Consider the following 14389-nt stretch of genomic DNA (forward strand, 5'->3'; position numbering starts at 1 on the left):
TCTCTCATTTGTGATAACAACCTATTTGCTCTGAATACCTTCATGTACTTGGGAGCAGTAATTTGAATTTGTTGTCTTTTTCTTATTTAGAATCTTGAATTTGCTTGAATTTGCTTATAAGTAGTATTTTTTGCTTACAACTAGTATTTAAGGCATACCTCCCCCCCCCCCCCCCCCCCCCCTTTTGGACATCCTACTTTTCATTACTTTGTTACTTTGTGTTCTAGTTGCATCAGAAAATCATATTCATTGGTGGTATTGTGCAAAACATGTTAAAATTGTGCTAAGCTAAGGGATATTGCAGTGTGTCCTCACCAAATGAATCGGGCTTTGAGATTTCAAGTGATTAAGAACTTTATTGATTATGGTTAAGTAAGTATCATGTAAGTATCATGTTCATGTAGAGGTGGCATGAGTATCCTTGATTATAGAAGAGTTATTATGGAAGCACACACTACCTGCACAACAGCACTGTAATTATCTGCATAAGGTGTTAATACCTTAATTAAAAACTCTTATAAGTATGGTCAGCTGTTGTATGATATGAAGTAAAACAGAGCTGAAATACTTAATAAAATAGATAACTATGTATTTAATAAAAGCTTTTGCTTATTGTGGGCCCTGCATTTGCTGTAGAGATGAGAAAGGGTTTGAATGTTTAAAAACATTGCCACTAGAGGGTACACGTAGCACATGAATAGCAAAAGTGGAAAATTTTTTGCTACTTGCATGCTTCACAAGAGCAGAGAGAAACGTGTCTGAGGAATCTTATATGTTTAACATTTCAAGGAGCATTCAGAGGTTTCCAGAGCATTTCTCTAAGCATCTGACTCTACAGCTGACTGTACTCAGGTTGGATTTAAATGATAGTTTTCTTTACTCAAATCCTCTGAAAAACAAGTTGTCATTCTGTTTATTCTTGCAAATCCAAAATAGGCTTAAAACTATTTAAGAGTACTTAAAGTAAAGAAGAATTTAATTTACTGTGATAGTTTAGGTATTATTCCCTTTTGTGCTCTGAATTTTGTAGGCTGTTTGCATGAAATATGACTAATCACTGAATGTTCAGAACTTACCTATAAAGCTTCCATAAGGATCTCACTTTCCCTGGGTACTGGAGTGTAGGTGTTGTGTACCAGCAGGGTACATATGGTAGAATGAAAAATGGAAATGTAATAGCAGGTGATGCATGGGATTATGGACCATAAAATACTTTACATTTTTAAAATTACCCAGTAATTTGATTTGTTGAGTGTGCTTATTCTGATCTGTTGTGTTTGATCCTCATTCCTGCTCTGGTGCACAAGTATAAGTTATGTGGTGTTGCCCTCCATCTGCTGAATTAAGTTTTAGGTTCTTATTACACATGTAATAAGAGATTAGGAATGAATATATCCAAAATATTAACAGACTTTATGGGTCTTTATACCAGTTAATGTGAGGCATTCTGATCACTGTTTAGTATTTTATTTTCTGTGTCTTTCAACTAGTCAAAGGGTCTCCGGTGAAAGCAAGATACGTGCCCAGAACCTGTTACAGGTTATGTGAAATATATGGCATCACGTAACATTAGTTTTTGTATGCTGTTCTTTGGAGGCCAATATGCTAGGTCTGGGGACATCAGCCGTAAAGGTTTTCATAGTAATGTGACTGCTGGTAGTAGTAACCAGACTAAGAATGAAATAATCTCTGTGCATTCTCTTCTATGACAATGTCAATGAGGATAATTGCTAGGGACCTGTGGCCGGAGGGGATGGGCACAGAGAAGTTGTATTGGTATCTTCCCATCTGTTGGCTCTGTCCAGCAGCAGGTTCCCTTTCTCCCTGTGTCTTGGCATCTTTGCTTTGCTGATGCCAACTACCAGGGCTGCCTTCTGACAGTGCCTTTTGTAAAGAAAAGGAAGTACAATTAAACAAAGAAACAAACAACTCTAAACTGCAGATAATATTATTAAGAATAATATATGTTATTGATATTATACAGTTTGATAATTTCAGTGAATTTTCTCCCACTCCATTCTCCATCTAGCTAAATTCCAGACCATCTGGTATTATGAATATCTCTACTGTTAAACTTTACAGGGATCTCTAAACACCAAAGAAGAGTTGAGCAATGATGGAATTGGTCTGCATCCCTTCTACTCTGCGTAAAGGCTTGCTGTACCTAACATGTCTGTATGCGGTATGTAAATTTTGAGCTAAAGCACCTCTTCTAGGGCTGAAAGAGCAACTCATTTCATCAAGCATTGGTTCTGCAGCCATTCTTTGGAGACTGCAAGCTCCTGTTAACCAGTGCCATACGTAGTGGGTTTCTTGATGTGGAACAGATCACTGAGTGCACCACATTTGTTTCACATAAAACTTTAGAACATAATTGGTTATGTCTTTCATCACTATCATCTTACGATGCATGTTTATTTGTTTTATGGAGTTGAAAGGCTCTGTGTGTCCTTACCAATAATCTTGAATCATTCAGGCCACTTGTTTTGGGTTGTTTGAAATACTTTGTAAGCAGCTGCAGGTACAAACGAGAGGGCTAAAAGAAAAAAAAATCAAAACAATAGTGAGTCCATTAAAGACTGTTAATGATATGCATCATTTTTTCATGAGAACAAAGCAATCATTGGGAAAGAGTAGAGACAGGGAAGATGAAAGCAGGAGGCACATTTTCAGCATGTTAGGAAAATGATTGAAGAAGATTCAAGAAATTTCTTTGCTTCTCCGCTTTACTCCCTGTTTGGATGGTTGAAGGAAAAAATATTTCTTGGTCCCTTCTGAAAAGAGTCAGATGTTGTCCTTTTGCAGATTTTCTGTATTTTTTGTAATGTCATGATTTGCATTAAAATCTTTTGGGAGACACAAAGTAGCAGAAAAAAACAGCTGTCAGAGAAAATCATTTAGGAAAAAGGGGAGAGAACAGCAAATGCATTAACATGCCTTTCACCTGTATGCTTCTACTCCTTTTTTTTTTCCCCTGCTTTTCTTCTCACACCTGCTTCACATGGTTTGTCTTTCACTTAGTTCAGCCATGATGATTCATGATCACCCTATACACGTTTTTTCAGGATCTTAGTGAAAATAAGTGTCTCACATGCAAATGGTGCTTTAGAATACTGCCCCAAAAGCTGAGTCAGACCTGTGAACTAGAGAGGTCATTCATCTGAACTTTGTGTTACGTGGCTGTTGGAACTGAAAGGGTGAGGGGAGAATTCTTTCAGAGAATGAACTGCGCTGTGATTATGGAACTGATTAAGCTTTAGTGACCTCTCCACTGTCTTGCTAGGGAGCCATGATCTGGCATTGCTAAACAGTATGAGGTCTAGACAGCATACAATTCTCCAAATCTGAAAAAAAAAACCACAGTAGCTACAGTATCTAAATGAAATACAGTAGGATACATTAATATATATAAAATATTCTGTGCAATTTCTCTGTACAACTCCAAATCAGAAAATTAAGGAAAGGAAGAGACTGAAGACAGAATGAAAGGAAGGTCTGTGCGACTTTGTAAAGTTGTGCAGTCCATCAACACCATTAAGAGGCTTTTATATTAGAACCCTTCAAAATGCAGTCTGAAAAAAGCTGTCGTGAAATTTTGCCATGTTCTGTTTCCCATGTACTATGCCCTTTAGAAATCAGAACATATAGATTAGCACAAAGGATTGACGTTGTCCCAAATGAAGTTTTTTTTTTTTTTTTTCTCTTTGTAATAACAGAATAAATATTTCAGGAGTTTTGTGCCAAATCTAGGCATGGGCATGGGACATAACTGAAGGTAGTTGTAAACTAGACCAGAGACCTGAAGAACCTACCATTTAGTGTCTAGTGAATGCTTTGTGGCTACATTGATGCCGTAGTGTGCCTGAAGATCACTAAGAGTTATAACCTGTTCTTAAACAAAAAGAGACAAGTTTTTCGGTGTGTTGGGAATAATTTTGCATACAGTTCTTTCCCCAGTGCTCTAATATTCTTTTACAGAAACAGGATGGCTTCTTAGCCATATTACTCGAGACGTGCTAGGGTTTTACCCAGTGCAAATCAGGATGGTTCAAGAAAGTCATCTGTTGCGCTCCTGTACTTTGTGTAGTTAATTAATTAGCTGTGCCATCTGTATGTATAGTGTGTTTTTTTTTTTTAAAGTGCTTTCCAGAAGCATGTGACTTATCATGTCTTTTGTAAACCTGCAGATATTGCCATGTGCTAGCAATTTAACCTAACATTTGCAAGTTGATGGTTTAACAGTTAAATTACTGGTGTGATAATTGCACTATGGGGTCCTAGAATGTAAAAGTAACTTAGCTACAGCTAAGTCCTTTTGCTAACATGAAAAGGACATCTGGCTGAATGTAGTTAGTCTATATTAATTCCAGATTTTTACTTTTTTAAAATTTGTGTTTTCTGTAGAGGTCCACATGTGTTTCTTGACCCCATCTACATAAAATTATGTGTTCTCTGAAGATGTTTCATGTCTGATTTTGGAAGGTCTGGAACAATCTATAACTGGATAGTAGAGAGTGCTGATCCCCTAGTAGAAAAAGACACAGAATATTCTACTGAGCCCTTTTAGTCAGCTATGACATTACACGTCAAAGGATAATGCATTTTGGTGGTAGGTGAAGTGATAAATAACCTTTGCCAAATTATTATGATGTTTTTAGAATTAGCTGACAATATTAAGATCCTTAGGTAAGATGTTATAGAGGTGAGATGATCTGTGCTTGTTAGAAAGTTGGTAATAGTAAATGGATTAAAAAAATATGGTGAATCATTGCATAGAAATTCCATCATGATTAATGTAGAAGAATTTAACATATTTGTCCTTTGAAATTATTAATAACTTAAGATTGTGAAGATTGGTATAAAGTCGCAGTATTTTAGGTCCTTAACAGGATCATATGGGGGAAAGAAAGTGGCCTTTTTTACTGAACACACATCCATTTTATTTGAAAAAGTGTAACTATTACAAAACTTATTAAAACAATAGGATTGTTTGCCTGATTGCTAATGTTGTTTTTATTAGGAATGCATATGATCAGAGCATCTAAACTGCATTATGATTAATGAGGCGAGGCAAATAAATATTTTTGACTTGTAGGTTCCTTTACTAAACCTGCTTTTGTATTAAAATACCCATTGCAGACTTCTTACAGGACAATTTAATGTGGTGCTATTATAAATGAGTTGAATGTGCTCTGCGTTAAAAGTGGAACCTGGAACAGAGCCAATATTTCCTCATGCCTACTGTGTCATGCCTTTTTAGAGGGAGTCTGTCTTGTTCAGGCATACAGTCTTCATAGCCTCACTGAAAATATTAGTTACGGTTTTCTCTCTAGTGTGAGATTGGAGTTGGACATATGAAAACAGGCTTTATTGTTCAGACTTGCCTCCAGAAAGGAAAGGTACTCATAACCATTAATCTTTTTTCCTTCCAGAAGAAAAACTTGTAAAGTTCCCATGCTGTGACTGTGAGGCTTACTATTTTACACCTCACCTCCTAATTCTCTGACACAGAGATTGACTGTAACACATTCCCAGCATAGCTCCACAATATCTCTCTGGCTTTGGACTGTTTTTGAAGAGAAAGGTGCCATGTTACTGCACTGCAGCCAGGCCTGGATCTCTTAGAAAGAAATCCAAGCTCAAAAAATTTTCACTGAAGGCATTTGGCGATGGTGTGGTTGCTGTCCATAAGTTTTTCTGTCTGGACTGAAGGCATACCAGCTGTGTAACTGTGTGTATATGGATGCCTGGCCTGTGGCTGTAGAATCCCACATACTTTTCCTGCAGCTTTTTTACCTGGCCAAATGCTTGGATTCTTGTGCATCAATGTACAGGAAAGTTGGAAAACCTTGACAAGAAGGAAATAAAAAAGAACTTAAAAAGAGAATAAGTCCAACTGTCTCTCGAAAAGAGCTTTAAAACATACTTTGGAGTTTTTTACTCTTGAGAACCAAAAACGTGCTGGATTGTCTGTAGGCATAAGGGAATATCATTTGTGAGTAAAAAGAGATGCAAGCAAGTTTGTGGACTTGCTGCAGTACAGTAAGAAAAGCAATAATTTCAGATTGTAATGAAAATTAAGTAAGTCTCCACCCCACACCCCAACTGCATAGGTAAATTCATTGTGAGACCAGTTAAAGTAGGGTAAATAGTTCCTTTACGTTTCTATTCAGTTTTACCTGCCTATGCAGATTTTCCCATTGCTTTCTACCTACAGAGAAAGGAAACTGACTGATAATGAACTCAGTGAGTATCTTTAACCATAGGAAGGGAGTTATTGAACCAGAATGTGGAGATGGGTTCTTCACACAGAACAATCTGAATTAGCTTTCAGAATACCAGAATTGCAGTGGTCCAATCACACTTGATTCCTTCTCAGTTCTGATGGCCTTGTGAAGGCTTATGTTCTTTGGTCAATATTTTGTTAAATTCTGTCCACTCTATTTGTGAAGACCTGGATGTTTCTTGCATTGATATAAATCGGTGGGACATAGGAAACAGGACTGAAAAGTACTCTCTGGGTCATCAAGTACAGACTTTTGCTATCACATCCATGCACATCATATAACCCTGTTCATCAGCTTATCAAACTGTATCTTAGAAATAGGCTTATTTACCCTCATGCATTTGTTGGATAACTGTTCTGGAATGCTGTTCCAAATTTGACCCTTCTGAAGGTCAGAGAGAATGACCTGGAGATCCTGTTCTTTTATCTAATGTGAAACTATAACTACACAGAAAATCACTTTTAGAGTATTTATGTTTCTACTTAAGATTTGCTCTTTTTTTTTTCTTTTTGAACAAATTTTACAAATTTAATGGTTTTCTAAACTTGAGAATTCTCTGACACTTTTTTTTTTTTTTCCCCAACATGGAGCTAATAGCGCCTTTTCTTTTTCCCCCTCTGTTGACCTCTGATTCACTGATACACCTTCCCTCATAGCAATTTAAAGCACTGCCAACAAAAGATGCTTTGCCATGTGTTGAATCTGTCAAGCTTTTAACTAGTTTCTCCTCAGGTGTCCATTGAAGATGAAGCAGGTTTTGAACAAATGTGTCTCGGGGACTGTTTGTTAGCTAATTTTTCATCTGAGTTTCCAGCTGCACCAGCAACCTGACTAAGGAAAAAAGAAGGTGATTTTCAAGACAAATCCTCTCTGAAATAGAATAAGCAATGCAGTGTTTGCTATTTGTCTTTTGAGATATATTACTTTAACCAATTACCTTCATCTGTTGCTTTGTTATCTCTACATTTGTTTAAGTCAGCAGCAATACACAATTTGACTGAAAATATAAGTGCACATCTTTAAAGTGCATTTTTCTAGTATTTCCTAGAAATTAACTCCAAGACTTCAATTTCTGCCATAGGGGTTTTCTAAATGTGAAAAAATCTTGGGACAAAGGTTATCCATAAAAAGTTGGCAGTGTCTAGTAAACTTATAAGTAGTTATGTTTCATTATGAGATAATAAAGATAATCAAATAATTTGTGTTTCAAATGAGTGTATATGGAAGTAAAATGGGTAAGGTCATATTCGGGCTTTCCTTGCTAATGCCTCTAGATAATGTTCTTTCTGTGTTAAATCAACATTTTCTTACACTACTGTTAGACTGACTAAATAATCCCTGTAAATCATCCACATAAGACTAAAGTCCAGGGAAGGCTTGATGCTAGGAGTTAAAAGTTACAGATGATAAAACGTTTGTCATTCTGCTTGGCTGTAGGCACTGCTTGCAGTATCCTACCTGTGACTTATATAGATCTTGTAGTATGTGGGTTTTCTATTTTACTTTGGAAGATGGAGGTCTTCAGAGGTTTTTTTGTTTTGCTGTTTAGTTTGATTGAACATTGCTGAATAGTATAGTCAATTCATTTGGACTTTTAGTTCTTTGATCTCAGAATTCTGAGAGATCTAGCTGCTTTACCAAAAGTGAGGGTGTTTTTTTCTTTTTTCATTTAAATGTTTGAGTGGTGTTACATAGCAGGTTGAGCCATGTAAGCATTCAATGTAAGCTTGCGGATGGCTACTAAACAGCAGAACTATGATCAGTAATCTGTTTTGATATGCCATTTTCATCATTTTTATTAAATTCTTATTGTAGGTTAAACTATCGTAGATTAGTTCCCATTGTTTCTTTAAATTTATATCTATATTACCGTTATATTGTTTAGTAACCACCCTACACCTTAAAGACCTAACCACCTGTATTCTGTGATGTTATTCAAGATGTTTTCTTCATGTTTATATACTTTCACCAAAGTCCAAGTTCTCAAAATAACAATCTCTCTCTCTTCCTAGAACAGAATTTGGGCATGCAGAACATTTTTCATGGCTGTTTCTCAAGCTGTACCCATTCTATACTGTTTGTCTGGATGATCCAACTCTGTGATTTTCTACAGCACATCTTATAAAGGCTAGAATTCAACTTTGAAAGCAAACACTTATTTACTTACTTTTCAGAGGTGCTGGAAGGTAACTTTTCTTAATGTTTTGACTTTAATAAACTGCATGCTTCTTGTTCTCATGAGTTTTGCCTTCTTTTTGAGTCAAAATACAAGTAAGATTTCAGCATTAGGTATCAGACATCCGTTTGTACCTTTGAAACTAAATTATAAAAAGAGAACAAAACCAGTTTCGGGGATGCTGTATCACAGAGCTGTTAAGAAATTCTTTTTCACTAGAGAACTGTGATCATGAAGCAACAGTTTTGCTTTCTGAGGTAATTTAAAACGAGAGTTTACATGAATCTAGCTTTTTAGTGAGTGGGATACAGTATTGGATTGTATTATTATGTACACAGAAAATGCAACACACTTCATTCTAGATAAATAATGAAAATTAGCAGAAGGAAATAAAAAATTAGAATTAAGATATATATTCAAAGCTAAACATGTGCGTCTGCTTCTGCTAGACAGAGAAATATATTCTTTTGTCAGCTATCCAACCAATGATTTTCGTATTATTTGTAGTCTTGTGAATGGCTGCGTTTATGGTTCAGAATGTCCTAAGTTAAAAAAACAACAACAACAACAAAAACCACATATGTCTTACAGGACATTTGTCTAAAGTAATGATTGCAATAAACTCTTTCCAACTTTAAAGTATATAGAATGGAATTCCAATGAAGAGTTAATAATTTCTTGTATCATCTTAAAGGGTAATGTAAACATTATAATTAATTCATTAAGATAATATTTGTAATAAACTTTTGTGGCAAACAGCAAAATATAAGGTCAATTCTCTTATATGGAAAATTTGTACTTTACTGTTTTCTTTGGGTTAGGAAATGTCAGGAATAGGTTGTAAATTGTATATTCCCATTATTGATTTTACATATGTAGTGTGTTGTATAGTACCTAATTCTTCTCTCTCTCATGTATTTGATGGAAATGAGGCTCTTTACTGTTCTTACCATGAACATAAACTTCCTGACATAAAATTCAGAGAAACTGCTGGTTTATAGTTCCAATCCACTTTGCTGTTTGTAAAGAGTTCAAGTTGAAATGGATATACTTCTCAAGACAGAAACTGTCACCTTGAGGCAATGGAAACTGATACAGTAAATGTGGTAAGGTGTTGTACATGAAGTAGATACTCCTTATGCAATAAATATTCCTTGAACAGTAGTGGCTTTCATTTTTTGCAGTTTAATGGTTAATACGCATGGCTAACTGTAATCCTTTTTCTTTGCAACTTTTAGCATCTTTGTTATCCTCCTTTAAAAAGAGAGATTTTGAAAGGTGAAATTTTGGATACAAATTGATGTTCCTGCTGTATGGATTGCAAAGATGATGGGGAAGATATAAAAGGATTAAAGTTAAAATGGAGTAAATACCCGAAAACAAAGAAGGCTGGGAAAAATGCAGAAAACTTTAAAGGTTAAGCTAAGAGGTAATCCCAAAAGCTAAACAGGCTTATAGTCCCTTTTTCATTACTGTATGTAAAGAATGTCATACAGATGGGCTTTAATTGTGCATGTTGGTGCATGAGCTCCCAGAAGGAAGGATGAATAAACTACACTTTTTTATTGTACTCGTTGTTATTTAGAGTAAAGTCATAGGAAATTTTGTTTTCATAGCTTTTTGACCTCTGTATTGGGTGTAGGTGGCTTTGGTTTTGGTAGTAGCTGGGTGCAGGTTGAATGCTGGGTCTGTGGGACTGCTGTGTGAGGCAAGGCTGGGGCTGCCCTGTGCCGGACACAGCCAGTTCCATCCGGCTCCAGCGGCTTCACTGCAGGGCATGGCCGGGCCCTGCTGCCGAGATGGCAGTGCCTTGGGGAAATGGATTTAAGAAAATACTGCTGTGCAGTGTGTGAGAGAGATGAGGGGAAAAAGTCTGAGAAACAGCCCTGCAGACAGCAGGGTCAGAGAAAGATGGGACGAGGCACTCCATGGTGGAGCAGATACTATGGCAGGAGGTTGGAGTTAGATGATCTTTAAGGTCTCTTCCAGCTGGAGCCATTCGATGATTCAGTGATTCTAGGCATTTCCCCACAGCCTGTGGAGATGACCGTGTTGGAGAAGTTATCCATGCTACAGTGCATAGAAAATCTGACGCTGGCGTAGGTGGATATGTCCTGAAGGAACTACAGCCCATGGAGAGACCATGGTGGAGCAGGAGAGTAGTGTAAGCAGGACGGAGCAGCAGAAAGGAACTATTGTGGACTGACCACAATAATCCTATTCATAGAAGAGCTGGTAATGAAGTAGTGATGGAGTTTTCATATTGCCATGTTATTGATAGGACACAAATAGAGTTCAAATAATTTTGAAAATTTAGTATTTGCCATTATTAGTAATGAAATGTTACGAGCAAAAGTGTTACAAGCTCAGGCCTGGGAAAGAAGAAGTTTGGGCTGGGTGAAATTCTTTTTTTTTTTTTTTTTTTTCCTTTGTTTCTCACAGTCCAACTCTGTTTCAACTGGCAATACAATAAATTACTTTTCCCCAAGTTATATCTATTTTGCCTGTGGTGGTAACTGGTAAGAGATCTCCCAGTCTTTATCTAAACCCACAAGCTTTTTGATCTTTTTTTTCTCCCACCATCCTGTTGAGGAGGGGGAATGAGAGAGCAGCTGGGTGGTTGTGTGATGGCCAGCCAAGATCAACCCACCATGACTTCCTTTATGGGCTTTTGCAGTATGACTTGTTTTAACTGGCTGGCAGTAATCTACTGTCTTCCTATACATCAACAGATATCATAAATATGAAGGGCTGTATTTATAGATTTCAGAGATTTTTATTAAATATTTAAATGTTCACATGCTTTTTGTGACAAGAATTGTAATCAAAATAGAAAAAGACCACTACAAGTCTGTCTGAATTTGTCTCTGCCTGAAACTAGGGGAACTGCAATAATATTTTAACTGCAGAAACACATTCACTCTCTTTAAATAAAACTATTAAAATTCCTTTTCTGTGAGCATTGTTTTCCATAATTCATAAGAGACTTATTCCATGTTATATTAGTGAAGATCCGCTGTCCTTTGCTTTGTTTCTATATATTTTCTGTGCTCTCCCTGATGTATTCCACAGGCTTACAGACAATGGACAGGAATTGCTTGTCTCACTTCATGCTATACCACTCCTGACAGCATCCTTCTTCAGTAAGGCTTTGACATTAAACATCCTTTATGAATAGTTCCTAGCACTTCAAATGTTTATTTTTACTGGCACTGGGAAATAATCTTTTAAACTGTCATTAAGTAAATCAGCACCAGTGACTCCTTGGGATGGGTCAGCTGTGGGCACAGGCTGAAACTCTCCATGGGAATTCTGTATGCAGAATTTAATGATCCCATATAGCTGTTTTTATTAATATGTCTTAATTCCCTTCCCTTCCCTTCCCTTCCCTTCCCTTCCCTTCCCTTCCCTTCCCTTCCCTTCCCTTCCCTTCCCTTCCCTTCCCTTCCCTTCCCTTCCCTTCCCTTCCCTTCCCTTCCCTTCCCTTCCCTTCCCTTCCCTTCCCTTCCCTTCCCTTCCCTTCCCTTCCCTTCCCTTCCCTTCCCTTCCCTTCCCTTCCCTTCCCTTCCCTTCCCTTCCCTTCCCTTCCCTTCCCTTCCCTTCCCTTCCCTTCCCTTCCCTTCCCTTCCCTTCCCTTCCCTTCCCTTCCCTTCCCTTCCCTTCCCTTCCCTTCCCTTCCCTTCCCTTCCCTTCCCTTCCCTTCCCTTCCCTTCCCTTCCCTTCCCTTCCCTTCCCTTCCCTTCCCTTCCCTTCCCTTCCCTTCCCTTCCCTTCCCTTCCCTTCCCTTCCCTTCCCTTCCCTTCCCTTCCCTTCCCTTCCCTTCCCTTCCCTTCCCTTCCCTTCCCTTCCCTTCCCTTCCCTTCCCTTCCCTTCCCTTCCCTTCCCTTCCCTTCCCTTCCCTTCCCTTCCCTTCCCTTCCCTTCCCTTCCCTTCCCTTCCCTTCCCTTCCCTTCCCTTCCCTTCCCTTCCCTTCCCTTCCCTTCCCTTCCCTTCCCTTCCCTTCCCTTCCCTTCCCTTCCCTTCCCTTCCCTTCCCTTCCCTTCCCTTCCCTTCCCTTCCCTTCCCTTCCCTTCCCTTCCCTTCCCTTCCCTTCCCTTCCCTTCCCTTCCCTTCCCTTCCCTTCCCTTCCCTTCCCTTCCCTTCCCTTCCCTTCCCTTCCCTTCCCTTCCCTTCCCTTCCCTTCCCTTCCCTTCCCTTCCCTTCCCTTCCCTTCCCTTCCCTTCCCTTCCCTTCCCTTCCCTTCCCTTCCCTTTTTTTTTTTTAAAGTGTGAATAACCTTTGTCATTTGTTTTTACCATTTAAACACTCTGTCCAGATGCTGAAAAACAATTTCATATTTAGTGACTCATGACAATGGCTATTAACTTTATATCTGATCATAAAACTGGCTTAGCAAACAAGTGAAAATGAGTTTTGGGGTAGCTGTTTAGTCCTTAGTGGCTATCTGTCCAAATCACGGAGCAACAGTACCAGACAACTTCTGTCAGTCTGTGCTCAGGAGAGGTCCAGATCAAGAATAGCAGCGGTGTTATAGGTCAGGACTGAAATGCATTGGCAGAGCTCTGCAGGGAAGCTTGTGTAGCATCTGCTAGTGCTATGTCTGGCATTCTAACCACAGCTATCAATTCCTTACTTGAACAAACACAGTAGATACTCACCCCAAACCTCAGAAAACCTCCTCTATCAATCCACCGAAAAGAAGAGAACCTTAAATTCAACAGGAAAGTTAAAGATACAGATTTCAGTTACAGAAACAAAACTGCTTATGGAGAGGAGGAAAAAAAAACCTGTGGATTGACCACTGTGTGTAGCTGGTGCAGTTGCAGCTTTTCCTCACTATTAACGGAACATTTAATTAAAAAGTGAGACTAGGAGCATAGCTGTAAAAATGCAGGTATGTTTTGCATCTTCATTGGTGCTTACAAGAATAACACTTGCAAATGGATGTTTAGATAGTTTGTCTGATATACAGTGTGCAAATTGGACTCTTTTTACAGATATAGTATTTATTTTAAAATTAATTAAAAGATTACTGCATTCAGCTCTGGAGCCCCCAGCAGAAGAAGGACATGGATCTATTAGAGTGAGTTCAAAAGAGGGCCATAAAGATGATCAAAGGGCTGGAGCACCTTTCTTATGAAGAGGGGCTGAGAGAGCTGGGGCGGTTCAGCCTGGAGAAGAGAAGGTTCCAGGGTGACCTTATAGTGGCCTTTCACTACCTAAAGGGGGCCTACAGGAAAGCTGGGGAGGGACTTTTTTTCAGGGAGTAATTACAAGGGAGTAATCGATTTAAACTAAAAGAGGGTAGGTTTAGATTAGACGTAAGGAATAAATTCTTCACACAGGGGATGCTAAGGAACAGGTTGCCCAGAGAGGTTGTGGATGCCCCATACCTGTCAGTGTTCAAGGCCAGTTTGGACGGGGCTTTGAGCAACCTGGTCTAGTGGGAGGTGTCCCTATGTATGGCAGGAGGTCTGGAATCATATGACCTTTAAGGTGCCTTCCAACCCAAAGAATTTTATGATTTTATGAAATACGTGAAAGGATTTGAGACAGTACTATGTACTAGAGTAAGAAGTTCAAAAAAGGGGTTGTATTCATAGATGAGGAAAACGGTAGTACTATTTCAGCAAAATACACATCTTAGTTACTAAAAACTATTTTGGAAGTGAAAGAAATGGAAATAGAAGTGTCGCTATCTTTCTTCCACCTCTTGTTGTAAACTGCAGCAAGAGTATTCTGAGCTCTGCTCTAATTTTTGAATAGTGACCAATATCTAAAATATGAAAGGAACATTTAAGATTGCACTAGTTTAATAAGACAACTAATTTTTAACTGACTTTTATGGTTTTATGTAATGTGTATTTGTGTCTTCATATCAGTCAGTCACTGAAAACTGAAGTTTACTTACGCTATCTTATGAAGA

The 14389-nt window shown here is 38.3% G+C and overlaps 1 long non-coding RNA gene across 1 annotated transcript; it reads left to right on the top strand.

The window, feature by feature from the left end:
* The first annotated feature begins 263 nt into the window (after window positions 1-263).
* LOC125180382 (uncharacterized) lies at window positions 264-9014 on the top strand. Its single transcript, XR_007158890.2, has 3 exons — window positions 264-2182; window positions 7020-7134; window positions 8300-9014. It is a non-coding gene; the product is annotated as an uncharacterized lncRNA (long non-coding RNA).
* Window positions 9015-14389: the final 5375 nt, after the last annotated feature.

This window comes from Anser cygnoides, chromosome Z (genome assembly GCF_040182565.1).
Source record: "Anser cygnoides isolate HZ-2024a breed goose chromosome Z, Taihu_goose_T2T_genome, whole genome shotgun sequence".
Lineage (NCBI taxonomy): Eukaryota > Metazoa > Chordata > Aves > Anseriformes > Anatidae > Anser > Anser cygnoides.